The sequence below is a fragment of the Podarcis vaucheri genome, assembly GCF_965113315.1.
Source record: "Podarcis vaucheri genome assembly, chromosome: 10".
Taxonomy (NCBI): Eukaryota; Metazoa; Chordata; class Lepidosauria; order Squamata; family Lacertidae; genus Podarcis; species Podarcis vaucheri.
Genome location: NC_138748.1, coordinates 47,329,511 through 47,356,087, shown reverse-complemented (window position 1 = coordinate 47,356,087; position 26,577 = coordinate 47,329,511). Strand labels below are relative to the sequence as shown.

At 40.2% G+C, this 26,577-nt stretch overlaps 1 protein-coding gene across 17 annotated transcripts in view; it reads right to left on the bottom strand.

Moving 5' to 3' along the window:
* Positions 1-26,577, bottom strand: part of RBFOX2 (RNA binding fox-1 homolog 2) — a gene marked incomplete at its 5' end in the record, with an annotated part of 176,447 nt that overhangs the window by 149,507 nt on the left and 363 nt on the right. The gene's annotated exons all lie outside the window — the stretch shown is intronic.

Below are 26,577 nucleotides of genomic sequence, written 5' to 3'. Positions count from 1 at the left end.
TCAATAGCTGAATATACAAGCTGCAATACAATTAAATAGCTTGATTCCAAGACTTTCAAGTACTGGATAAAGCATCAACTGCAGCTAAAAAGAGGTCAAGGATATAGAAGGTAGAAAAAGCATATTAAAATGGTAAGAGACAACTAGATGTATTTTCAATTTACATACTAGAGTACCAGGTCTGTGATTTTTTCTTTATAATGAGATAGCAAAGAGATGAGCAAAATTAGCTTTCTGCTCATATCAGAATTACAGTAATTTGGATCAGTTTACCCTGGCAAAACATGTCAGACATACCTAGCTAGTAAGAGAGGTCAGTAAGATAAACAGAAAAGCCAGTTTTTTATTTTTTTATCATCTGGGGAAAATACTACAAAAATTGGGAAAGGGGGATAGTTTATGGCCTTTAGCCCATACTATAGATTTCTGGCTTGAAACATGGCTATTTCATTTCAGACATTCTGTCATTTCCTTACACTGTCAACTGGCAGGTTACCAGGCGCACAAAAAATTGCCCACAACCTGAAAGTTTAAATTGCTTAGTGGATTACGTATCTGCACCCTTTACTATGAGTTGTGTGGCACACTTTCTAATTTTTAATATTTTTTTTCCACAACTCTCTTTCCATATTAGGAAAACCCACAAATGAAGAAGATATTTAACTGATTAAACCACCAGTCATCTTAACTATGGTTTAAATGTGAATGTGCAGTGTGCTGGTGCATGGGGAGAATATTGCAACCACTTTGTCCCTCGCCCCATGCCTGCTGCTACAGCACTACCAGAAGCTAAGCCATGGTTTAGTGTAGTGCTGCAGCCAAACCCAGGCTCATGATTCATCCAAACAAACCATGAGCAGTAAAGAATGTTTATTCTTGACTTACCACCCACAGTCTATTTGGAGGGTGACAAACCACAAGCCCAGCTTCAGATATCTCACTAAGAAAAATCATGGCTGAGCTCCCAGCAGCACAGTAGCCGTAGGACAGGCATAGGCAAACTCAGCCCTCCAGGTGTTTTGGGACTACAATTCCCATCATCCCTGACCACTGGTCTTGTTAGCTAGGGATCATGGGAGTTGTAGTCCCAAAACATCTGGAGGGCCGAGTTTGCCTATGCCTGCCATAGGAGCAGCAAAGAAGCAAAGTGACTGCAATATTCTCCCCATACACCAGTATGCTGTGTATTCACCTTTAAACCATAGTTAAGCCTAACTATGATTTACATGGATTTGCTAACAAGGCCACACAGTGCTCTCTTGATCTAACACTAATACAACCACCTGACCACACAAAAGCCATCTTGGAACATAACTTGCCAAAGCCTTCCTAATTCTGGAGTCATCGCTAATATTCTCAGTGCATTGCTCTGCAGCTACACTGCACTGTGGTAGACAATGCAGAGTCAAGAAAGTGACAGGAAGACCCACATGGCTGGGTCCGGTCCTACAGTTAGACAATTTCAACTAAGAGTGGCTAACTTGTAGTTCTTGGGCTTCATCTGTATTTTTTTCTGGTCCCCAAGACTCCACCAATTTTGAAGGCGAACACAAAAACACGGTACTGGGATGCTGCCTAGGTTATCTGATGGATCATCTTATGAGCAGAGAGGAGAGCTAACCCCTCTCTTCTGCATGGATCACCTTGGTGGTGGTGGTGGGGTTGTGCCTGTGTGTCTTGTGTGCATGTGAAATGTGCATGAGAATTTTGGCCATATGAGTCTGCAGTCTCTGGAGGGTTGGTAAACCATGAATGCAGCTTTCAGGCAAAAAAAAAAAACAACAGGGGGGGGGGGAGTTAGCCAGCCCTGATTTTAACATTCCCTCAGCCACATGGAAGCTGCTCCCATATGGCAGGAAAATATCTAAGATGCTTATCAGTTTCATTTTGCAGACTTAATTCCTCTTCCATACAATGTGCACAAACTGAATTTTAACTGTAATACCGACCAGTGCTTTTCGGCTAAATAGCAGTCTTATCAATGGGTTATAGTAAGGGAAGACCTCCCCCCCCCCTCCAAAATATGGTAAAGAACTAGAGTAAAACACCCTAAAGAAATGAATATCTTTGAACACCGGAAAAAGGAGGAAGGCTTCATGAGAGTTCCAGCAGCAACGGCTGGCTTTGATTAGGTTTGTTTGATTGTGGGCCGTACAGGAAACGCTCAGGAGGCCCACTCAGTAAGCGCCACCCTAGACACACTGGCAGGCTTTGTGTTCCAGCAGCAACATCTGGAATCAGTTAAAACCAAAATGCTTTCAGTCCCTTCCCAAAAGCCACTAATTCTTTTAAAACCACTATGCCTGGCCTACTCCACTCCCTCCTGGAAAGCTTTCCTTGCACTTCTAAACAAAGGAGTCTGTGAAAGAAAACCACACCCTGTACTGCTCAAGTCACTTTCGATGACCCTCAGTCCAGAAGGACTGTTGTGAGATGATAAAATAAGAGGAAAAAGCAAATGTCAATCCAGTATGCAGTTAGGTTACTTTCTTCTAGTGAAAAGAGCATCAGTACAGCATGGGAACTATAGCATCTTTCAAAAATTATTATTAAAGATAAAAAGAAGATGCAAATTAAAAGTTCACACACACCTCAAGACTGACTCCAGATAAGCAATATTTCCCTACATCAAAAACGTAACTGTTTTGGTCTTTGAAGCCTTCCATGTTCACAGTGGCATACTTCATCTTGGAATACTTCATGCTCACTGGAGAGGGGAAACTAGTCTCTCGGATGAAATGCACATGTGCACATTAACTTATGTGCACACAGACACTCTTAAATTAGATTTAGAGACATCTGCAGCAGAAACTACACCCAAATGGAGCAGCCAGAACGCATCATGGCAATAGCAGCCAACCAAAATGCTGGGCAACACCCAAGCATTAAATCTTTATTGGTTGTTAAGAGTTCTTTGTAAGCATGGCCAAGAGTTTGATTCAAAGCTCTAGAGAGCTGAACTTTCTTTCAACTTGTTTGTTTCTTCCACTCACACAGACAGCACAGTTCTTCAGTCTAGAAGGGACAAGTTCAAGCTCCAGAATGCAGTTATCTATCCAGCAGTATTTTTAAAAACTTGTTGGATTCAGCTTTCCTAAAGTCCTACGTGTGTCTGAAAGGCTCAAATTTGAATCTCAGGATAATACGGTAACATCCAACCAAGGTCCCTCAGTTCTTCTCTGTTAGTGAGCATCAAGTCACTAACAGAGTTTACCCCTTAGTCTCTTATTCAACCTGCTGTAAGATGAAGATGCCAGCCAAGGCAAATCAGTAATTTATTTATTTTATCCATTTTAACTATAAACAAACAAGGTACAAAAAAGGAGCCTACACTATTGGGCAGAAGCTTATGTACAACCAGAGTAATCATACTATGAAGATATAAATGTATTTCTCTGTTTCAGGTAGTCAAGAATTTATTCATGTTTTTTTGCTGGACCTGGGGGTTGAGCATTATATTTTCAAGAGTTTCAGATCAGAGCATATTGAGATGACTGTGCCCTGTAATAATCCCCAGTCATACTAATAAAGTCATACCAAACCAACATAAACTTGTCCACTTTCTTCTGTCCTCCTGCCATTCTCAATGTATGGGTTCCACCAAGACTAACTTAGTAGTCTCCTTTTATGGCTCACCAAATTAGAGAAATTGTTAGGTGGACTACTACCAAAGGATGTCAAATTTGTTCTTTACTTCAAGTCCTTGTTGCCACCGGAAATGCAAATCTCAATGTGTTGTTGTGTCATTGCCTGGACTTTGCCGGAAACTCTCTCCCCCACCCAAAAAAAATCCATAACCAATAGGCATGACCACCATGTACCTTTACAAAATAGGAGTTTATTAGATCTTTTATTCCTAGCAGTTTGCCTTCTAAAAAAATATTCAGAGGGGGAAGTGCAGTCCACAGTGCAGAGGCAATAGAGGAAAATGGAGTTACCACCTGAGGATATTCTGCAGAGTGCAGCACCACAGAGTCCAGTAGAATTTTCCCAGATGATCTGTGATCTTATAGGTCTATATAGGGGCAGCTGGTCCTTCAGGTCTCGAGCTGTTCAAGGCTTTATAAGTTAACAAGACCTTGAACATGGCCTAATAGTGATTGGCAGCCAATGTAGTTCCCTCAGCAGAGGTGTAATAAGTCTGCATTCAGGGGCTGCACAGCATTCTGTGCCAGCTGAAACTCAATCCAGTGGAAGCACCACATAGAGCACATTACAGTTGTCCAATTGTGAGGTTGAATCACAGTTACCATATGCCATATTGTGCATATATCGGTTTTCACCAACTAGGTGTGCTTGCTCCAGATGTTTTGGACAACTTCCATCAGCCCCAGGTAACACAGCTATGCCAGCCACTGCAAGTTGTAGTCCAAAACATGTAGAGAACACCAGGTTGGCAAAGGCTGATATACACAATACCTTGCTTCCTCATATTGTAGGAGGAAAAAAGCCCTTCTCCAATACACTATTTGTTGATCTTCTTTATGCTGCAAATTACCTTCATTCTCTAAGAAGCCAACCAAATGCAAATCATGTAGCTCAGTTGGTAGAGCATGAGACTCTTAATCTCAGGGCTGTGGGTTCGAGCCCCACATTGGGCAAAAATATTCCTGCATTGCAGATGGTTGGACTGGATGATCTTCATGGTGCCTTCCAACTCTACAATTCTATGATTCTAGGTGTATTCAGATTGCATCTCATACCCCTCTTTATGCTGGAAATATGACAACATGATCAAGGCAAAGGGACAAAATAAAACGTAAGGAAGTTCTCAGCAGTGAAGACTGGATTGTCAACAGCAGCCATGACCTCAACGAGGATCTCACTCTCTGCTATACTTCCATGGTTAATCAGTGGCAGGGTCAGATGCACCCAAAAGAAAACGACCATTTTCATCAGTTAAAGCCACTGACACTTGGGAGTTCGCTGCCAAGTCACCAACCAGGGAAATTTAGCAAGAATGGATGTTGCCAATTCTCCATGGGTTTTCAGAAACAAATTGGTACTTTCTTCCACTTCCGTCTGTGTCCATGAAAATATGTTTTAAAAAATACATCACAACTAGACATAGCTCTGAACATTACAGAAATCAGATTTAGCTGCTGAAGTATGTGAGGATTTATAGGGAAATCCTCTTATGGAGGAAGCAATCTTCTTTGATAAGACTAGAAGCTTAAGATGTTAATTCAGTCACTGACACATATATGATTTCTTTCAATAGTAGAAGTTTAAAAAAAAAAAAACTTCCACACTGATTCTCTCATAAGCTCATAGGGACACATCGGCACCCTGCATCAGGGTTCTTACAGGTTGCTGAATAATGCTATGAGCAATGCTCACTCTATTCCTGGTCCATTTCTGATGGTGCTCCATCCACAAAGTGTGTGCTCCCACTCTTGCTTGAATGAAACCTTACTATGAAGGGACTCGTGGTTATACAAGTACTTTTGAATACATTATCATCGCAAACACAATAGTCACATTCTTATTGAAGTAACACCCATGTTAAGTAACCACAAGCTTTTCTGCACACAGGAATGACCTCTATATTTCTTCACAGCTTCTGCCTGCAAAGCACGACACATTTTACTTTCACTAGTATTTAAGGGACTCAAATCATTCAATTATTCCACTCATTTGTGATTTGGGTGCAGTTACACCTTAAAGGTGTTCCAAATCAGTAGCCCCAATCAATTCATGTAAGGTTTGGACTCATTTACACAGGAAAACAACCACACTGATTTGCACATGCCCCAATACTTTAAAATAAGTTGCATGGCTGGCTGTCAAAATCAATACTCTGATTTTAGATTTATATGACTGGGTTTAACCCGGGATTGTTTTATATTTGAAATACTCTTTTGGCGTTTTGACTTGTTAGATGCCTTGAGTTCTCCTTAAAAGCAGGTGGAGATTTTTAAAAATAATAATAGTAATTAATTCAATAATTCAATTGCATGGGCATTTCAAAAGGAGATAGCTTTCACAGCAACCCTTATTTTTAAACAGTAGCTAGGCATTTGCACTTGCTGTTCAGTATGGATTCAACAAAAACTTTCAAGTAATGGTTCAGATCTGGTTAAACAGTTAAAGTTTTTGTTTGAAACGAATGATCATGGTTGAGACTGTTGTTTTTTTAGTTCAGGTTTGAACTATCTTCCAAAAATATTCACAAAATATTTACAAATGGATAGTGGCCAAATACACTTTAACAATATAGGTGTCATATTCCAAGCATGTCTCATTCCATTCCATTTCACTGCACATTAGGTATGACTTGAAGTTTCCACTCTCTCTAGCAGGCCCCATGCCCTAGGAATCCCAAATAATTTTTACAAGCCTTTTAGAAATGCAGAAGTTGAACAGGTAAATGGGATCAGCCATTCTGTATTAAATTATTATTATTTTATTGATTAAATTTATATACCACCCTTCATCTGAAGATCACAGAGTGGTTTACAACATAAAAACACAAAATATATAACATAATAGCAAAAAACAACAACCAAACTCCCTCTTTCAAATGAGTATAGTCCTGGATGTCAGACCCTTTTTCATAAAGCAGAGAGATATTTCAAGTCTTCTAGGGAAGAAACTACAACTCCCTGCTTCAAATACTGGTCAGTTCACTAGACTACACATGTTCCTAGCTGCTGGTCATTAAATTCCTAACATTAAATTCCTAATGTGAATCCAAGTGGCAGCAGTTATTCCAAGCCCATTCCTGCATGAAGAGTTCTGCAAAATCTAAACACAATCATCAACATTTTACCTGCACTACCTAATACCGAGACCCTTAAACTGTCTTGTAGTATAGACTACTATTGTGATTTGAGTGCTCTTTCAGAAACCGATTGTATGATGGTGGCAAAGAATTTGGAAGAGCTCCAGTGCAACTGCATCACATATTGAAGGAAAAGGCTAGAGGTGTGGTTAGTAATAGATAGATACTGCTAAGTTTGTGCATGCTCTATTTCACTGAGTTGTTTGCCAGTCAACTCTGGCCTGAATCAATTGCTTTGCCCTTCTATGAGCTGAGCCAATATAGATGCACTTGACAGCAGAGCAAGCCAAGTCTCGAATTAGTATCTGCCATTGTTTGTTCTGATAAGGATTTCCCTCTTTTTCATTTGTAATAGTTGTCAGATGGCAGCTTAATCATCACTGCACCAGTATTATACACAAATAAGCAAGCAGAATTCAAAATGAAATTGTTTACAGGGAGGTATCTCTTGTGATGCAACTGGAATAAAAGTCGTATTCTGGGAAAGGAAAGGCACACTCCTCCATTTCTACTATCCAATAACTAAAATCATTTTTCCAGGTTACTTTGGATATTATGGACTATCACTTCATTAGATGTTCAAAGAAGATTAGGATCTAAAGGAGGAGAATGTTAAGACAGCCTAAAAGCAAACACACACACCCCCGAATTCTCGATTTGTGTTAAGAAGAATTTGCAAAAAATGTGAGCTAAGAGCAATTGGTGGAAAGAAAAGTAGTCCTTGCACTCAAACTGGCCAAAAGCAGGCTACCTTCCCCCATTTTCAAGGCACACAAAATACTATTCCCAAAGGAACCAATGAAATCAATCATGCCATGGTCTGGCAAAATGCCCCAAAGCCACAGCAGAAACTTAATATGAACAGCAAGCTGATTAGTGAATAATTCACATGCCCCAATTCTCTTACAGGTACTGCTAAGGCAAGCTAGAATCCAACCTTAACTAACATTATTTACCCCAGGACAATCTATGGCCAGATACAGAAACCCGAAATACCATTAAGATGTCTGTTTTTGTTTCACCACACCTCAGCCATTCTTAACAGGGCCAAATTTTGAGAAAACAAGCTCTCCTGGTGTTACTCTCCCCCCCCCCAAGCATTCAGCTTTGAAACATACCGTATTTTTTGCTCCATAAGACTCACTTTTTCCCTCCTAAAAAGTAAGGGGAAATGTGTGTGTGTCTTATGGAGCAAATGTTGGCTGCGCAGCTATTCCAGAAGCCAGAACAGCAAGAGGGGTTGCTGCTTTCGCTGCACAGCGATCCCTCTTGTTGTTCTGGCTTCTGAGATTCAGAATATTTTTTTTCTTGTTTTCCTCCTCCAAAAACTAGGTGCGTCTTATGGTCTGGTGCGTCTTATGGAGCAAAAAATACGGTACTTTTGGGGTGACATATGCACAGGGCAAGAAGTGCTTCTAGACTTCTAACAAACACAGGATTTTACAAAGCATGTTACAACAGTTACAAAGCATGTTACAAAGCATGTTACAACAGTTTATTACTTATCCATTTTTTTTAAATCTCTTCACAAAGAAAAGTGGCTTATTAGAAAGAACCTTTGGTAAGGCTTCTCCTTATTTTAAAATTTCTATGCTACCCTTCAATAAAAATGTTTCCAAGGGGCTTACCTATGAACACAAAACAAAAGTAACTGGGTAACAAAAGCATAAACAGAAAACAGGAGATAAAAGCTTGTAGCAAGAAAAACATAGCTTAACAATAAAGACCTGAGGAAACAAGTCTGCCAAAAAGACAACAAAGAACAGGCAATCCTCTGTTAGGAAGGCAAAAAAAATTGTGTGTGTGTGTATGTGTGTATGTAAAGAACAGGGACGTATTCAACCACGTGATTACTCACCTGCTATCTTTAGACACAGATTTAACACTTCTGTTTATGTGAACTAGTCGTAACTGTAGCTGATAGTTAATGCTTGCAATAGTAAGTTTTGGACATTCAAATATCCTAGAGTGTATGGAAACATTCATTTCCCTGACACACCCAAAATAAACATGAACAGAACTTCAAAATCTCTTTCGTTACAAACCAACATTTCATATATGGGAAATTCTGCCTAGCCTATAATGGGACCCCAAATTCAGATATTTACTTCCACCTTCCTTATTAAGCTGATTTCAGTTCATATGTATGCAGCTACTGTGTGAATCCTGCCTTCTGGTTGCTTGAATGACTCATCCAATTCTACTGTGGCTCTGAAAAGACCATTTTTTAAATCCAATGACGGTGAGATAGAAATATGTGGCTGTAAACACCAGCTCCAATATATGATCCATTCCACTCTCTCTCCTCCACCCATTAATGTCATAAAAATAAGCCGAAGGTCTTCACAAAGCCATCCTTATTTATCCAGGCTAGTTAACAACTTTAGTAAGCTTAACACACTATCTGAACACCCCATAACGATGTCCTTTTAGATAAGGCAGGCATATGCATGGACAACAGCATACGTAACAGAATGGAAAATACAACACTTGTGCCCTATGTTCTGAATCACTGCTGGCAGCCCATATATCCGCTAGCCTGAAATTCTTCACACCCACAGTGACAATTCAACGTAATGATTCATTGATGAGTATATAAAACCAAAGTAACACCAAACGTGAGCCAGTAACCTACACTTTCCTATTTCTACCTGTCAGGATACAAGACATCACTCTTCTACACGTTCTTGTGCATGTCATACACATACAGAAAACTTCCCTAATTTCTGTCAAATATGTAATGTGTGTGAGAGAGAACTGCTGCTGAAGATACAGATGAAGAAAGACTAAGTTAAAATGCCTATTCTTCATCTTCATAGCCTTCCTAAGTGCTGAAAAGGCAAAACAAGTATTTGCCCAAGGCCTAAAAGGCTCGATGTTGCAGTTCATTAAAAAAGGACTCTGGATTTCATTTTGTAAACACTAAGAAGTCCTTGTAAAGCAAAACCTGTAGAAGTGAGCTTCCATACCAACTCCAGGTACTGTATTTCCTCTGTCTCTCTTTCAGCAAACACATCTTGAGGAAATTCTTAAATTCATACAGTGGATTGGGTGGGCAGGAAGAGAGTAAAGATGAAAAACTGAACAGACTTTTAAAAAACCCAACAGGAAATGGATTGTTTGAAACCTTAGAATGAGCCACTTAAATGTGTATATGCTAAATATGTACTGTACCTTTCAATAGATTTCCAGGAACTAAATTTTAAAAAGCTGCCAGTTGATTTAACTAAAAAAGTGAAGAAGAACAATCTGAAAACAACCAAGACAGAACAGGAGGAGGACAGGTAGAGACAAAGCAAATGTCAGCACTGAAACTCTTAAAAATTCAAGGAGAATAAAAAAGTTAGTCTCCTGGTGCCAAAATGATATCAGAGAAAGCACATTCATAAATGAGGCCTTATAGTCAGTCATCACCAGACTCATCTCAGAAAGCCTCTAATGAAGGCCTCATTGCCTAAGCAGGCTGATCTGGATTCTATAACAAGAAAGTTACCAACATAAGAAAGCTGCCAGTAGTATCTATTCACAGGCAGGATGTGTGAATCATTGCCGCTTTCTTTTGCTAAGCAGCATTAATTACCGTACATTAGACTCAACAGTTAGTTAGTTAGTTAGTTAGTTAGTTAGTTAGTTAGTTAGTTAAACAAACAGGATTTCTATGCCACTTTAATCACCAAAGCCTAAACTATTTCATAAAATCACTTAGGGAACAAATGTGCTTGTTTTAAACTGCTTTTAATATTATGTTTTAATATTGTAATTCATTCAGTGCTAGAAACTCAGATATATAAGCTAGACGCCAAATGGCTCCTTAAACCAGGGCTATAGTCGCCAAAACGGAATGCATAGTTGCTGTTTTGGTGCCAGACAGCTCAAAAGCCACATTTTTGAAGACAACTTTTTGGTTCCTGATTGTGCAGATAAAATATCACAGATAGAATTCTAAAGGAAGTGGTAATAGTGTGTGAAAACAGGCAAGATCCAAGGATCCCTAGGCATAAGGGCAGTATATAAATTCAATAAATAAACACTAGGTTGCAAGAGTTATTTCTTGAATCATTTACAGCAGTGTTTATTTACATGGGCTTCTGTGGATGTTTTCTATTAGCCTTATATCTGCTTCTTCTGTTTTTGTTTGATCATCAAAAAGCAAACTATGGAATCTCCCTCATCAGACAACCAAAGAATGTTGATCTCGACTGAAAGAGCAACGTGCTTTATACACAGAGTAACAAGACACTATGCCAAAGCCTGTATACATATAAGAGAAAACTGTTATTAGCGGCCTGTTCAAATGCCCAAAATATATTGTGCTAACCTCAGTTCTCACAACCTATTATTTCCACAGTAAGATAATAGGAATAAACATTTATCAACATCCACACCTTGCTTTAAATAGAACAGCAGCTCAGAGAGGAGAATTAGGAATAGCAAGAATTGGAAGACAGGCAAAATAATAAGTTTAACACAGAAAGTTTCTATTTTTAAGAGTAAGTTTCCAATTACAATCTAGAGGCACATCAGTTGAACAAATTATCTGTAGGTTAAAAGAAAAACCAAGCTTGAAATGACTGGCACCACACCTTAAAAGAGATGGCTGTGAATCTTCCAAAGGGATTTACCCACGAATGGAAAAATATTACAATATGGGCCAAACCTTATGAGAAGATGACATATCCAGCCACTTACATAAACACATACATGTGCACACAAACCCTTGCTCTCTATGACTGTCAGTCTGTCAATCACACAGCTAATCATCTGAGGATACTCAATCTCTCCTGTCTCAGAAATCTCCTCAGATGCATGGCAGTAATTGCCTTTTCCCATTAGCCCACAGTGACAATGGCTGCCATAGCAACTGGCAATGATTTTAATAAATCCAATCTGCTTTTTCAAGGACAGCACATGCATGCCAGCAGTGACAGCACTACAGATAGGCTCTGTAAGGGGGAAGGGAAACAAACATCCACAGCAAGGTCAGAGGTTTAGCATTCAAAGGTGAGCAAAACAACTATGGAAAAGACAAATGCTTTCTTTTCTATACAGGGTACAGTGAGAGCAAATTATAAACATATTCTATAAGACTCTGTTGTTTTTAAAATGTGTAGAGTAAGCAAATAGCCTCTGATTACAAAGAGGTATGGGACCCTACGAAGCCAATATATGCAACATTTGCATTCTTAAGTTATACTGAACCAGAGCAAATAGTACTTATTCAGTAAATATCAAGTGGATTTTTTAAAAAACAAAAACAAAAAATTACTCAGCATTGAGACATGGAACAGCATGAGGTACTATCTCAATCAAAGAGTCTGCAGTCATTTCATTGTAATGCATGAAGAGACCATAAGAGTTAACCCACTTTCAAATGTAATGTCTACATAATCACCAAGTTAGATGCCCCTATAACCAGTGAAGAACAAGAATTCAAAGTAAGAAGCACATAAAACAGGGGTGCCCAAACTTTTTTCAAAGAGGGTCAGATTTTATGAAGTGAATATGTGTGAGGGCCGACCAAAGTTGTTTAGGCCCCCAAAATGGACTTTGGACATGCCTGACACAAAATATCTAGAGACACTTCTTCTGCCTTCTCCCAAACAATGGAATGTGAAAACTTCTGTAAAAGAAAGTAGATATTGGCAAGATTTCTGAAAATGCCCTATGCACCAGTGCTACACCATTGTCATTTGCATTATCAATATCAAACTTTCTAACTTAGGACTGCATTTCAAATACCCTATCAAGCCAGGCAAGTTCCCTTGAAGTTAAAGAGCAGGCTGTTTAATATATCACTAACAACCTATAGTCACCCAAGGCTCTTTAAGTTGTTAACATCAGCAGTGGTGAACTAACAGTAGCAAGACGGGAACACTCTGCTGTATGCTGAGTTTTACTGGAGATGCTGAATAACCAGAGCTTTGTATCATACCAGCTATAATAGATAGTGCAATGTGACAGAGTAGTTTCTGCTATGATTTAAACCCAGTCTCAGAGTTAGGAAAAGGGGGAAGGAAAATGAGGTGATGCCCAAACAAATAACAGAAAGACATACATGCAACTCTGCCTATAGGTCATGAGAACAAAAAAGGAACATAAGAGGGGTTTGTAAAAAAAATCCAGTTGGGGTACTTACGCCCATGCAACTTGTTCAAAAGTTGGTGGTTCTTCTGTTTTAGCCGCACAGCAGAAATAACATGATTGCTTCTGTTCCCCCAAATACAGTATACCTATGAGCCTCAAATACTTTAAACATAATCTAGTACCTTCTTAGTGCAGACAGAGGGCAAGGTGCACAAGGACTGAAAACAGAGTTAAATGCAACACCTACATGCATAACATTCTCACAGCACCATTAGCACACCAGGCTGAGGCAGGTCAATGGACAGCTCATGGTGCCTGTCAGTATGCATGCAAGCCTTGGCTTTCCCAAATACACAGCTCGCTCAGTACAGTGGATGCACTGAGGGTCTCTTATACTTTCTAGACCACAGATGGTAGGGTCAAGACAGCTACAGCTGGGTGGTATAAAAGGAGGATCCAGAGCAGCCCCTTTCTCCTCCTTCCTAGCTTTCAACCATATAACTGGTAGTTATACGGAACGTGACAGGGGCTTTGAAAAATCCATAACAGGTTAGCCAATTTAGCTCAGAGATTCAATGCTGTCATTGAGAACAAAAAGTTCTCTATCAGAAAAATAAAATAAAAGATCAGCTTTATCTTTTAAAGTAATAACAACATAGTAGTTTTGCAACTGAATGACAAAAATTGAAGACACACTACAGATATTAATGCATAGTCTCTGGTTCCACCATGTGTCCCAAAGCTATCTATAAATCCCACCTATTTGAGTTCTTATTTACATTTTCTCCTTCCTCTAATGGAGATCTAACTGAATCAAGGCTAAAAATACGTAGAGTCATACCTTGGATCTCAAATGCCTTGGTTCCCGAACAAATCGTCTCCCGAACAATCGGAACTCAGAAATGAGTGTTCTGGTTTTTGAACAATTTTCGGAAGCCGAATGTCCAGCATGGGTTCCAGTTGGCTGCAGGAGCTTCCAAAATGAGACATCTAAGGGGCAGGAAGAGGCTCAGCCAGCCTGGGATCCACTGGAGTCAGCTCCATAAACATCATTTGGTGGCACTGGGGCTGAACCGGAACCAACCGCTACACTAGCTCCCTGGACAGCATAGCACAGAGCAGGGTTTAGCCTGCCCACATCTGGCATAAACTAAAGTGCTGTGGATGAAGCTATGGCTACACCATTCCATCATGCTGCTGGCCCAGTCAGGGTTAGAAATTATCTGTAAACTACGAAGGGGGAAAGTCTGTTCAAAACTACTGTTTAAGAGGATGGCATCTGCTTAGTGATCTAAGTCATCATTTTAAAAACTGTTCCTCATACAGAACACAATTCAGCAATTTCATTCATAATTCCCTGTATGATCCTGAAACAACAGTTTTCATAAGGGAAGAAACAAACCACAGGAAATACTACATTAGTTTGCTTTGCAGAACTCTTTCAGACTTATAAGTCGATACAAAAAGCCACTTCCTGGTTCGGAAGACTCAGAAGTAGTCGTGGCATTATGCCATGTCAAGATTTCCCTACCCCCCTGAAAAATTAATGTGAGGCAGAACATTAACAGAAGTTACGCATCTTGCTTCTTCAGTCTGTACCAATCGTTTTGTGTGGAACACACAAATAAGAACGAAGAACTTTTTTCAAAAGCAGATATCCTCCTACCCCAGACACAGTAACAATTTTCTTTATGTGAGAAGAGAGAAAAGAGAGAAGAGAGAGAGAAAAGAGAGAAGAGAGAGAGAAACGGCACACACAGAAAATGTTTGCATATTCTGCTCCTGACTACATCGTATCTGACTGAAGAGGGAAATATTTAAAAGCTACAAGCTAACGTACACTTTCAGTGTTTCCATCAGAAGTAGGAAGGGCTAAATGCAGAGAAGCCCCACCCACCCCCTAACCACAACCACAGACACCAAATGATACGCCTGCCATCATAGTTACAGTCTCCGACTATCCCACATGATACTAAATAAAACCTAAGTGAGACCTTGTTGGGTCAGCACTTCTGGGCATACTTCCTGATGGTAGTATGTATCTGCAAATGCCTCCTAAAATAAGCAAACCCCTAAAAAAGCCTTTGCATCTCTGACTTGCAGGAAGAGTTTCAGCTGAGTTCAGATCTCAGGACCTGAAAAGCCTCCAGGGAAAGATAAATTTGTTGATGTTACAGAGGGACATTACATAAGGGCACTTATTTAGTCCACTTCTGTTGTAACACAGAAAGGAACCTGAGCATATACTGAAAAGAAAGCAAGTGGGTCCCATCCCAACTGCTCTTTTCCTGCTTTTTACAGCACAGCACCTAAATAGCAGTTTTGTTATGCTCCAGACAAGCACCATAGGAAAAACCTGACACAGCCATAATGGGGAAAGGGAGGGGGGGTAAATCCACTAGGCTTTTAATTACTATCCCCAGAAGATACTTCTCAGATACGTCTTGCGCAATACATTAATTGCACCGAGAGGGAAAATATCAACAAAAAACCAGAAAGTGCTCAAATGATTAGAATGGTACAAGTTCTATTATGTACACGACACCCAAGTAAAAATATTTTTTTTAAAAAAAATGTGCTCCCCCATCAGGCTAGGTATGAAAATAATTTCTAACAACCAGATTAACATAAATAGCAATATCAAAGCTGATATAAATCTTCCCCAATGAAGACACCAAAGTTGTAAATGCTATCTGCATCACTGGAGATATCCTAATATTACAGCTATTAAAAACGAGTATGCCCAATTCTTAGGCCAATACACTATTCAAATGATCTAAGGATAGAGGCATTTGTCACAATCCTCCCCCCCCCCCAAAAAAAACAACCCCATTACACAAGCACCACATCCTAATGTGAGTGGTCCCTAAAGGTCTGGATAGATTTCAAAATGAGAACAAGCACCATGAAATATAGGCAACTGTCAGGTAAAGGCCTGTGGAAACTTCTGATGCAGCTGCATATCAATATTTAGCTGCACAGATAGAAATTTAGAGTATAAAGGCCTCTCCCTACATTTAAAATGAGAAAAGGGCTGTGTGGGGGACAGGTCATCCACATACACACAGAAAAGTTTAGTTGTCTTGCTCTCAAATAACGTAACTTGAATCTAAAACACCAAGAAAAAGAAAAACTCAAATGTCTTCAACAGCAACTGTGCGCTGCCTTGAATTTAGAAGCGAGTGTACTAAAAATAGAAAAGGAGAAGAGAATGTGTTAAATCTCAGAATGCAACAAAGTACAGTGGTACCTCGGGCTACAGACGCTTCAGGTTACATACGCTTCAGGTTACAGACACCGCTAACCCAGAAATAGTGCCTCAGGTTAAGAACTTTGCTTCAGGATGAGAAAGGAAATCGTGCTCCGGCGGCGCGGCAGCAGCAGGAAGCCCCATTAGCTAAAGTGGTCCTTCAGGTTAAGAACAGTTTCAGGTTAAGAACAGACCTCCGGAACAAACAAAGTACTTAACCCGAGGTACCACTAAAGTTCTAATCCTTGGGCAGTGGCATTGTCTTGTGACAACTGCACTTCAGAGTCACTTCAATGCAACTATAAAATGGAGCTCTCAAAAAAAATGCTCCAGCGAAGTGGAACTAGTTGCCTCTAATTGGCCCACTCACTTCATTACTGGATGCTCTTCTTACCCCTTAGATGTAATCACTCAAAGGAGACCATTATGCATGCACATAAGGTGTAATAATCTAGTATCTGAATAAGCAAGACTTAAAGATTGCCAGATTCATCACAAATACCTACTTATCAACCCGTCACAAGTCAGGCGGCTCCTGATAACTTTTTTAATCAACTAGACAAAAGCACAAACACTTTGACAAACAGGAATAGACAAAAACAACAACACTACACTTATAATTTGTCCAGCTCTTAGCATTATTATTGCTTTCAGACTTCTGCAACTCCACCATTATCAGCAACTATACCAGTGATTATATTGCGGCTGATAATTGTGGAGGAGATGCATGATTATATGAAAGTCCTGAGCACAGCTTCAATTACTGGTGATGGGGGAAAGAGCAGTGAATGAAATCTGAATTCAAACCCATAGATCACTCAGGCTGTTCTCTCAGGACAAAATGGAGATGTGAACAAGGAATTTTTTTTTTTTTGAGAGAGAGAGACTTTGTGAGTACAGAACTTCAGTGGCATAGCATGGATTGCCAGAGCCCAGGGCCATGCGGTGGGGGGAAGCAGGGAGGGAAACGCATGCATGGCGTACACATGAACATTCAACTGCCTAATTGCATCCACATCACCCAAGAGATCGCATCTGGTTCACATGGAGAAGCCATTTTCAATGGAGCCCAGCAACGGAAGAGCGCAGCTGTATTAACGAAACACCAGTGTTGAAATTTTGTGCACCTAACAATTTTGTGACAAAACCTTAGTATAAATGCAGCCCTGGTTTTATCGAGCCTCAGGATATCCAACTCATATATTGAACAGAAAGCAGATATACAGTCTTCAGAAAACAGAAAATGAAAACATTTTTGTGAAAAATAACAAAACGGTTTGCTCAGCAAACATTTTATTCAAGCACTGGAGATTAAATACTGAAAGCAGTGGTTATCACCATACACTTCACAGAGAGAATAAAAATGCATATAACATGCAGGTTGTTCTTCATGGTGCAATAAACACAGTGTTGTGTAATAATAAAGATTTCAGGTCCATGCCACATACAGATTCATCATTTCACTAATGTAAGGGATCTCCTCACTACAGAGGCAAAATATTCCATTTTTTTTATTGTATCATCATCATGTCAAAACTAAACTATACAGACAAGAGGCAAGCGAATTCAAAGAGGGCAGATATATTCTGTAAAAAGGCATCATGTAACACTATGTCCCACTTCACTAGTCTTCCTGTAGTACAATCAAACATCAATTTGACAATTTGATTAGGCTACAGTGCACATATGGGGAAGAAACCAATCAGGTTCTTGCTCTCCAACATCTCTCAACCCCAGCCTAACTGCTGCCTACCGGCCACCTTTATTGTCCCTTCGAGCCCATTTTCCTTCTCCCCTCACTAGGCCTGGGTCCACAGACTCTAGGCAATGCATCTTCCATTATCTGAAAGGAAAAAAGCTAGGACACACCAGTCACCACTAAGTATGCCTTGAGGTATACTAGACAAAGTCTGCTGCATTCAGGAACAGGGCCTCTGCACTTGGTTTAAGACTAAAAGCCCGTCACTTGGGGATTAGATGCTGTGTAAGTTTGTTGATGTTTAAAGTATCACAATACTCTTAGTTATCAGGAGTCACGAGTAGCAGCAGCACAACAACTGGGGGGAATACAGGCAGTAGGCCCTGTAACTCTGTGTACAGGGCTGTAGTGTATCCTTAAGTTTAGGTGATTCTGGTACCACTCATAACACTGGACATGGGAAGGACCAAAACTCTTTCCCTTCGTAACCAGTGCCATTTAACCAACAATTGTGCTTTGAACTGGGAGCAGTGCACAAACTATGAAAAGAACTCCAGTTTCTCATTTTCTTTTTAATCAAGAACAAGCCCTTCTTCACACAAGCAATTCTTTGAAAAGCTTTTGAGACTTATGAGGAAGTTAGAAAAGGAGGGCAGTAAAAGAGAGGGTATTTTTTGTTTTTGTTTTTTTAAGCACTGAACTGATCAGTTCCCATGCGGCACAGCAGGTAGCAAGGCACAGCAGCAAGCTGCAGTAAGAAACCAAAAATGCAGCCAATGGTGTATTGTAAATGGAACCAAGTACAAATGGCAAATTCATACATTCCAATATGAACAGAAAATACAGGGAACCCACAAAACCTTTGCAGACCTCATATGCAGGAGATGCTAGGTGCAGGATCAGTGCTTAGTGCACAGACTCTTGGAATGATACGTTCAGTGGTGATTTCATATGTGTGGAACCCTCTCCCCAGTGGATAAGTACTTGGCCACATCATTCTTTTCTTTCAGGGAACAGCTGAAGACGCGCCTCCTGCAGCAGGCTTCCGGATGAGGGTATTAGTGACTTAAATAATTTAGGAAGAATTTGATGATCATGCTTGTTAGAAACTGTACCAATATAAATGTTTTCAACTTTTACATTTCATGGATATTGTTAAGCATGCATTTTATGTTGTTTATTATGCTGTAAAATGCCCTGTAGTCTTTGGATAAAGGATAGTATACAATTGGCTGAATAAATAAACAAATACATTTTTAAAAGAAACTGCTTCTCCAGAATGGGGTGGGGGGGGTGATGTAAGCACATATGCATATGTGTACAGTGGTACCTCGGGTTAAGAACTTAATTCGTTCCAGAGGTCCGTTCTTAACCTGAAACTGTTCTTAACCTAAGGTACCACTTTAGCTAATGGGGCCTCCCGCTGCTGCCGCGCCGCCACCACGCAATTTCTGTTCTCATCCTGAAGCAAAGTTCTTAACCCGAGGTACTATTTTTGGGCTAGCAGAGTCTGTAACTTGAAGCATCTATAACCTGAAGTGTCTGTAACCTGAAGCGTCTATAACCTGAAGCGTCTCTAACCCGAGGTACCACTGTATTTCAGCACAGAAGGCCCCCAAAGTGCTGAGAATATTATAAGATGGCAACAATCCTGAAGACTGCACAGTCCTTCTGTGGCTCCCTGTCTCTGGTTGGTTTGGCATACAAGAACACTGCTTTGAACGCAGCAATTTGTACATGTGCACCAAAATCGTTTTGCAAACCATGCTGCCTTACCCATGCATTCATATCAATCAACCTACCTGCACCTATGTGCATATACAGAGTTAGTGAAGTGACAATGCAAAACTAGATTGTGCATGGATAGAATACCAGAGCAGCACTTCCACTATCCCTTGGGAAGAAAACAGCATTAGGATTACATGTGGATGACTCTCTATGACTTCACCCAAACCTCCTCAGCGTAATCTGCCATTTAACACAGCTTGAAAGAAACCACTTTCAATGGTCAGTCAATATGCTGCAGCTATTTCTTTCCCCCTTCATCCCTGGCTGCAAGAAATAAGTCCTGGATTCATATAGCAGCCATGATCCGATTTGCTCCAATCCCAGCTCAAGCAGCTTTATACCACCCCACTAACAAGATCAGTACTGGCCAAACAGGGTTTATCCAGGCTGATCAGTGATGGATTAGATAACGAAACCCTAACTACCTAAAGCTGTCTGCTGCTGCAACGGATAAAGAATGAAACATATGAGATATATTGCACACTGCCTCTAAATTAGCCTCTTGCACCTAATTGTTGCTTTCAGAGTTCTGTTGTCACCCCAAAATTAAAGTATATCATGTACCGTATAAACAACATTTGTATAGCAAAATTGTGGTTGTTGTTGTTTATCACTGTTGTAGGATTACATGCTACCTCCGCACTGTCTACAAACTGAAGTGGTAATAGTCTAACGGAGGACAATAGGAATGACAACTCACTGTAACCTTTGTGATAAATATAGAAAAAGTCAGAAACCTATCACAGCATTTGTAGAGCATATGCATTATTATTAACTACTGGCTTATATTTTTAAAATGCATCCCAAAAATGTTTGTCCACAAAATAAGATCTTCAAGACAGCTAACCATCATAACAATTAAACACACTGTACAAATAACATATAAAATATCCACAACAAAATCCCTTAATGGAAAACAAAATGCAGAGCAACCACTCAAGAAAATGTCCTTTTGAGTAGCAGAGAAAGAAGGGGGTTGTAGCTAAATTTCATGGGGCAAAGTCATTCAGAATACAGGTACCATCAGAAAGAATGTCTCCCACCACTTCACTTCTGTTGAGCCAGGACAGAAAGTAGGGCCTCCGCTGAGGACTGAAGCATGTGGTTCCATATGTGGTACATATGGAAGACAGCATCTTTTAGATACTGCAGTCCCTAAGATACTGTGAGTTTTGAAGGCTAGCACAATCACTTTGGATTAGATGCAAAAAACAATATGAGGGATCCCGTGAAGATGGCACAATATGGGTGTTATGTGATCATAAACTCTGGCTCCTATGAGAAGCCAAACTACATTCTACATCAATTGAAGTTTCTGGATTCTTTTGGAAGGCATCCTTTTAAATGATGTTACAGTAATCCAATCTCGACCTTATCAAGGTATTTATGGCTATGGTGAGGTCTGTATTCCCTAGGAAAGTGAGTTGTAATAGATGGAGTTCCACATTTTAGGCTGTAAGAGTCTGATCAGGAGGAAACTGCAGTTAGTACTGCACAATGAATGGGTTTTCTCTTAAGCACAATCATTTTCTGACAGTATTTGTACCATTATTGTTGTTCCATCTCTATGAACATAGCATTACCAATGTCATAACTACTATGGCACATTAGTGAAGAGTTCGATTCTCCTTCTTTATTCCTATTCCCATACAACTGACTATAGCAGGTGATGGCTCCACTTGATTGTCCAGGTATGCCTTTTACCCTCACAAAGCAACTCATGTGGAGACAGAGAATCCGAACATAAAGAACTGAAAAGTATGCCCTTAAGAATAAACTGAAGAAATATGTCTGGACTAACTAACACATAAGATATTATTCTTAAGGCGAGCAGGAATGATGAGATAATACGCAGCACTTTCCAACCCATAAAATTTCTAAGACTCCTGAGCAGCAGGGTATGTAGGACATGCTTCTGGTTTCCTGAAAAGTAAGTTTTCATATGTTCAGTATTAAAAACTGTAAATCAAAACAAAAGTCATTTTTTCCTATGGATGCTAAAATGTGTATTTTGTAATATAAAGACTCCTAAAATGTGATTAGGTAGGCCACAATCATGGACATATTTGCATACCTGTAAATATTATTTTTTTCCAGTATTGCAAGAAAAACTGGGCTACTGTGACATTTAAGGCCCAAGAGATATTCTATATATATTGGATGGGAGGCAAAGGAAAAGTTACATTAAAATAGTTGCCATAGGATATTAGTTCCAATTTGAGAAATTTCAAGTTCATTGCAAACTTATGTCTCTTGCTACAATTTTCTTACAGTTTGCTAGAACTGTTCATGTTTTGCCTGCATGAAACAGATTGACTCAACAGGATGCTAAAGTCTCATGTGCAAGGATTCTGTGTTAATTAAGCATTCTGTGTCCTATACAGTCGTACCTTGGAATCAAACAGCCTAATTCTCAAACATTTTGGCTCCCAAGTTCCAGTTTGGTTCCAGTTTTCGAAGGTTTTGGAAGTCGAACGGACTTCCGGAACAGATTCCACAATTATGTGGCTAATTGCATATCAGAAGGTAACAGAGAGTCACACAAAATGGGACAAATTCCAGAAGCTAAATGGAACATTAGTGTGCCTCAGCAAGAGAATGAACATCCACTTGGGGCCACCAACCAGAGTCATAGAGGCAATCAAGAGCTGTAGCAGAAAACATCAAATTGCAATGAATAAATCACACAGTTTTCAAAGAGTGGGAACACAGTCAGTGTCAGCAACAGAAAGGAGCATCAAGCACACAGTTACTTGTCCAAGTAGCACTCAGCAAAGTAAGACATTTCTGTAAAGAACAGTTTCAGTTTAGAGTATTTTCCTAACTTGGCAGATCAGAAGGAAGTGTACACAGCAATTCTCTTTTTAAAACAATTTACCTCATAGTCTCTAAATAGTTTAAGCAAAACATGTGGCCAGAGAAGCAAATGCAATTCTTTTTTTTAAATAAAGGTTTACAAAGCTTCTAGAAACAAAGGGCACCAGCAAGAGTTAAAACGCTTTCTACCCTCCTCCAGATGCAATTTTCAAGTTTCCCCCTCTTAATTTACTAGATGCACCTCTATACAAACATTTTCATAATACAACTGCAAGTACAAGCTAAGTATCCCCAACAATTAGAATCAAAAAGTAACCCAAAAAGTAACCGAAAGATGTGCTTGTTTCTTCCATCTATGTATATTCAAGCATAAAGCTATCAATCAATGGCTCATTAAGTCACTTCAGTTATATACCATACTGGTCTAAATATAGGCCATACTTTCCCCCAAAATCTGGTTTATATAAACTTGAATGCACCCTACAATTGCAGTCTTATAAGTAGAGAAGCCAGGAATCAATATGAGACCTTGTGAACTGCACAGAACCTCAGCTCTTTTGCAAAGGATCACCCACCCTTCTCAAGAGATAGCCTTGGCTGCCTGGCTAGTTATTCATTGTGAGACAAGTCTAGAGGCTGCATGTGTTCTTTCAGATTTTAAAGAGTACCATGTGGCGCTGGCACAGAATTTAAGTGTGTGTGTGTGTGCGCGCGCGCGTGTATCTTTCCAAGAGATCTTGTTTTAGGGGGTGTGGCCTATATTCAGGGACAATTTATTTTCGGTATTGCCTCCAGAATCAGAGGCCTCTGAATATTAGTTGCGTGAAAAGCGCAAACAGGGAAGATGCTATTACATTCAGTTCCCGTTTGTGGGCTTCCCAAAGACATTTGGGTGGTCACTGTTAGAACAGGATACTGGAATAGATGGGCATTTGGTCTGATCCAAGCGGTTGCTACTGCATACTAATGCAATCCAATACACAGTACACTAAGAACACTACTCAGCATCATGAAGAAAAGAGATATCACAAATTATAGGTCAGTATTTGGATGAAATGTTCTCTTAATTTATTAGACTGTCAATCTACCGTATATCACTTCATACTATATCTGTTATTAAGAGTTTAGTGCGAACCAAGAGTTTTTGGATTTGCTCATTGGGTGGTCTTCTGCCAGTCACTCTCTTTCAAAGTCAGTCTGGGATGTGGAATATAACGGTATTCTGGCTCAGAGGCTACTTGCTAGGCTAGACTGCTAGTTCTTTTTGCATACTAAATGATCACCTATTAATACATGCTCGATATTCCTCATTCTCTCAATAACCAGCCGTATTTTTCCTATACATTAAAAAAAGCAAACATCAGTTTGTTTCCCATCACCAGTGAAGGGAGTTTGCATCTACTTGCTTTCCCTGAACTGCCCCAGGAACAAGTGAGGGGAGGCAACTGATTAGGAGACTACAACTAAGTTTCATTGCTATGAAGTGAAACCTTCACTAAAGCGGTACTCCCTTTCCCTGCAATGTTACAGGTGCTGTCTAAGTAGCTATGATGAGAAACAACTGCACTTTTTCATATGCAGATTAGCTTACTAAGGATGGAGGAGTCTATCCTCACCTGCAGATTTAAATAGCAAACTGCAACCATTCTGAGCTAGCAAATCTGATTCTGAGGAAGGGCAACAGGATGGCCCCAAGTTCTACCAGAAAGTAAGTCCTCTGGCCCACCACCCAACATGTTTTCTGGCAGGTAGTTCTTGTGCTGGCCTTTGTGCAAACAACAGCTAGAGAATTTCAGGAGAAAGAGACAAAGAAGGACACCTTTCCACTCATTTCCCCAGAAATAAAATAGCCGACATAGGCACAAATTAAGCTAGCATGTCCTCCTGTTGCCTAGATTATATGTTATCAATAGAAAGCAAACACCTCATTTTAAAGTTAATAGTGCAATCCTAACTCCCAGATATAATAGCTGAGAGAGGTTAACCGGAGCTGGAAATAGGCTGCCATCCATTACTCAGGCTGCCATCAATGACTAGTCCAGGGTATCTACTCATACTTGTTAAGGGAAAGCCCTGCTAGCAGAGGTTAAATCAGCAGAAGCTATACCAGTGTGGAGGGCAGAAAAGGATTGCATTAAGGGGGAGAAGTGGGATAACCAAAGTTGTGCTGCATGCTAACTCCATTCACTGATTCACAGAGCTCTACAAAACTCAGCAGCCGAAAATGTGGGTGTAATTAAATTCAGCGCACAGGAATCAATGGAAAGGAAGAAAATGAAAGTCTACACTGCACACGCACCCCCCCCCCGAAAAAAACCCTTGCTACACACACCCTGGCCAGAAGCAGTTAGGATGCAAAGTAATTTACCCCCTGACAAATCTGCCTGGTTAGGATGACTCTGTAAGTCTATATTAGACCACTGTTATCAATGCTGAGCACTGGAGTACCCAATGAGTCTTAATGAGTCTCATGGCTCAAATAGACAAAGGCCCAATGTGTCCCGTGGCTCAAATCAGGTACATTGGTGAAAGAAATGAAATGTGAATGAATCTAGGGATTTAAACAGGAAGTTCTTTGTGTCCACTGAATTATAAAGATATTCTTTGCTTTCTAACAAATGAAAGAGGCAAAATCCTTAAACAAATTGACGGAGGGAGAACTGGTACAAGTATGCATTTGTAAAATGACATTTTAATAACTTTATACAAAATGTATTTGTACATTATATAGTTAATATTAATTATATCAAGGACGGCTGTGCGACATAGTACTATTCCTCCACCACCAGCTTGTTAATTTTATGTATCTCATTTCTCCTGTGTCACTTTAACTGTTCTCCACCTACAATAGACATCAGTGCCTGCAATTCACAACCATTCATACTTTGGTAACACCCCACTGCTAGTAATGCCAAAAAGAACTCTACCAGCACACAACATTCATGTCTTCTTCCATGGACAGTCATGGAGAAACTCTGGTTGGTTGCAAGCATAGAACTTCCAGACTAGACTCTGAAATAAGGCTGCAAATAAGCCTATTTCTAAAAGATGACCTTTTCTCTAAGGACCACATTCTGTTCTACAGCAGTACAACTCCACAGATTATAACAAATGTCCCCCACCTCAGAGCATCATAGCTCAATACAACTGTAAGTGACTACTACCAAAGTAGTAGACATTCCCTTATTTTTGAAGTTTCAGACTGGCATCTCTAGTAGATTACCACAAAACTCAAGGTAATTGTTTCCTCCTCTCTCACTGGATGGATGAATGAATGTCCCTGAATACTTAAGAAGCAGTGGAGTAACTTCATCTGCAGTCTGTATGTCACATCCAGGTTAGGGTGGCTATTCTTGGGGCAAGCTTGATCATATCTAAGTTGCATTTACACTTCAGCTGAGCGGTATACTAGTTTATCTGGGTGAGTGACAAGTGTGAGTGAAAGCTGTGCAACATCTTGATGAACAAATTATTTTTTATGAAGAGTTTAGAACCTGAGTACCATGCAGCTATCTTTGACAGCCCCAGAGTTAAAATAAAGTCCATACAGTGCAATCTTAGGCATGTGCATTTACTCCCAGATAAACCTGAATTGGACTGCAGCCTCAGATACAAGCAAAATATCCAGAGTCGCTTCATAAAACTCTACAGTTCTTCCACAAAGCAAGGAGAGGCCTAATAAACTTTCTTGTGGAACAGATCCAGATGAAAAGCTATTTGCCTTGAACTGCCGATATGGGTGCGATCCAAAACAAAAAAACTTTGTCTCTTTCTAGGCCTTCCTCTCACTTTTTAAAACCGAAGACCAGCAATGCATGCTTGTTTGCAAGTGTCAACCGTGACGGTCTACACGTAGGTTGACAAGCCGTTCCCTTACAAAAAGGCTTGATGGTGATGTTGTTGTTGATGATGATGATGTTGCTGCTGTTACACTTGAGGCCACCACAATATGCTTCCCCCAGCTGCCCTCCCAGACCAACCACGGAGCTGCAGGATACCCTGCCCACACCCCTGCTGGGCCCTCCACGTTTGCGAAAGCCCCTTAGCTTTCCTCCCCACCCTCCCACCTACCCCGCTATGCCTAGGATCCTAACACCGGCCCGACGAGGGGGGGGGGGTCAACGGGGCCAGCATCCTCCCAAAGCGGCGCTCTTC